Source organism: Triticum aestivum, chromosome 2D, assembly GCF_018294505.1.
Source record: "Triticum aestivum cultivar Chinese Spring chromosome 2D, IWGSC CS RefSeq v2.1, whole genome shotgun sequence".
NCBI lineage: Eukaryota > Viridiplantae > Streptophyta > Magnoliopsida > Poales > Poaceae > Triticum > Triticum aestivum.
The window spans coordinates 597924547-597927700 of record NC_057799.1 but is presented as its reverse complement, the minus strand read 5'-3'; positions in this window follow the sequence as shown (position 1 = coordinate 597927700).

The window sequence follows — 3154 nt, the reverse complement described above, 5'->3', positions numbered from 1 at the left end:
TGGTTAGAGTTGTTGGCCTATGTGATCTAGGTAGATGGAGCAGGGAACTCACCCGGTAGTCGACGATGGAGGTCATCATCATCATGCATCTCATGGGTGGAGGCCCTCTCCCCAGGTGAGAAGCTCTTCACGTTCATCTCTATGATTTCTATTTGGGCCGAGTAGTGCTCGGACCTGGGTCATGCTTTTTGGGCCGACACAAAGCATCGACAAACATTGTTGTTGGTGAGTAAGGGTACCCGCTCGAGAGGCTGACTTTACGGGTGCGACTAGGTCATATCATTGGTCAAAATGTCTAGGGACTCCCAAGTCCCGCGCCCCACTAAAACTGAGTAGACACTCATAAGAGAAGACACTACTAGGAAAAGGCTAATTAGTGACGCACCTGTTTTGGTCATTAATGTCGCACTACAGGTGCGCCACTATCATCACGCCATTAGTAACTAATACTAATGGCGCACCCCTGGTGCGTCATTAGTATACCAGACAATAGTGGCGCATTGTGGAGTGCGCCATTAGTATGTCAAACGGTGCGCCATTACTACGCCTCCCAGGGGGTCATATTTACCTTGTGCTCTGGGTTACTAATGGCGCACTTCTTGATAATGCGCCACTAGTGTGTTTATTGCAGTGCGCCACTAAAGTGCAGTGTGATGCGCCACTAGTATGAATATTAGGAATTTTTTTTCTGATATTTGCACAGGTTACAAAATATATTACTGCACAGAATATAGACAGCACAACATATAAACAACAGATTTATCGAATACAATAGAAGATTAGTCTCCGAATACAATTTATCATATTAGTCTCCGAATTCAAAAGACCGAACAAAGTTAGAACATTACAAGTCTCGAGACCGCGAGTAGCGAGTTTTTCTTCACATTACAAGTCGATATCGATCATCTAAACTACCATCACATAGAAGAGAGCTGCGGTCATCACGATGAGCATCATCACGATGAAACTGGTCTTCATCCGGTTCCTCCAACGCTCCCTCCTTTCTCCTGCTAGATAGCGCGCGTATCTAGCTTTCGCCTCCGTCCTAGTGGTGTACCCTTTGTAACTGTTACCGCTGAAACGGTGAACCTGTCTCCGACACTCCTCCCAGTCGTCGTAGACTTCGGGAACCTTACCCTTGTACACGACATACGACGGCATCTCTATGCACTAGCCAAACAAAACGTTAGTAGCAATTCACAGACAATACATAATAAGCAATATATAAGTATGCAACAAAAGGATCGGAAGAGAAAAGCAACACATTAATAGCACGATTCATGGTCCTACTAATAAATAGCATCGATTACATATAAGTTGAACGACTGTCCAAACCAAAGAGACATACAAGTTCATTAAATTTTAATTACAACATGAGCTAATCGATATTTCAGAACTACATAGCATCACTACTTTCGACTCGACTCAGGGACCGGAGCGTGGATGAAGCCGCCGTCTTTCGTGTTGGTCATGAAATCGCGGGCGTTGTCAGCCTACATTTGTAGCGTTGTTTCTATCTCACTGTTGGACGATTGATATCTAAGGTAGAACTGCCCCGAGGTACGAAGGACATCTTGATGGATGATTTCTGCAAACTCCGACTGGATGCGAAAGAATTCTTGTCTGATGTCCGCGTCCTGGATTGCCGACAAGCGTGCGGCCCAATCTTTGAGATTATTTGGTAGCAGAAGGTGATTATGGTCCCGTATGATCGCCCGCATGTGATGGAGGGCGCAGTAGGCATCCTTCTGACCGCCAGGCGGCTGATTGACGCAGGGGAACATCGTATTGTGGGTGAACACGTGCTTGCCGTACCTATGAATTGGCCTGCTGAAGGTGCCTCCAGATCTGGCGTAGCCGGGGAGAACATCATCAAGAACTTTCTTGATATTTGTGTAGTCTTTCTTTGACTGACGGTCCGAGTCAAAATACGTGGCCATGGAATATTTCGGGCTTAAGAGGATGAGTGTGCAATGTGTGTCACTGCACAAAACACAGAATGTTAGAAAAAAAAGAACGATCGAAATCTAAGAAATCATATGTTATGGGGCGGTGAGGGGATGACTTACTCGGGAAAGTAAGGCACGAGGAAGTTATCCTTATCTGGGTTTGCCAGAATGACGCCTTCGAGGTATGAACTCGCGACTTGCCGGTCCCCAGCGCTGCCCAAGATCTTGGCACGCATGTAGAAGGGGTCGACTATCACGATGTCCGGGGTCTTGTCTCTAATGATCCGCATCTCCATACTCAGCGAAAATAGCCGAACGAAGGTGTAGTGCAGCGGATGAAGGTTAAACATAGTGAAGATGTCATCAAATCGCAGGACGATCATACCCCCGATGGCGCTATCCACAAAGCCCTTGCCCTCTGGCACCTTGGCCACGAAAATCGGGTATGCTACATCATTCTCGGAGAGACGCCGCTTCTCCAAAGAAAGAACACTGTCATGCAGACTCCGCATAGCACCGGTTGCAGCATTGAGCAGATTAGTCGGTAGCATCGCCCTACCCGCCACATGCACCCTCCTTGAGATATCCTTAGGTGAAGGTGGCCCGTCCTGAGCACGGATCATACTCGGTGCCGGCTGGCTCGCACCCTTGTTACTCTTCCTTTTCCGTCCCTTCTTCTTCTGCTGTAATGGGATCGAGTTCTGCTCAGCGACCGCCTTCTTGAGTGTGTTGGGGCTGATAATATTTCGCACCTCGGCTATCTGAGGCTCGGTGAAGGCGGCAGCTGGAGGCGTCTCCTGAGAACTGAACGCCAGACGACGCCTGTTGCAATTGGGTTTCTCTGCGGTACCAGCTAGATCGCGGTCGTCTTTTGCAGGGTTGGGTTCTTGAGAAGGAGGCCACAAGAATTCGTCACCGTACCCATGTTCGTTGAAGTACTTATCGACGTTGGTGAATGTACCGTCGTCGTCATCCGGATCCTGTGCCATATGCATGTCCGGATCCTGTGCCATATGCATGTCCGGCATGTCCGGTAGGGTTGCGGCGGTCTTGCCATGGCTTGGCGCCGGCACGGCTGGCGGTGTTGTCTGTGGGGTGGTGTCCCCCGCCCCCAAACGAATCTGGCTCTTCGGCCAAAGCAGGGGCCAGCTTAAGCAGGCGCTGAGGGTCATCACATCATCTTCGTCGGCCCCAGCGGGTCGAAA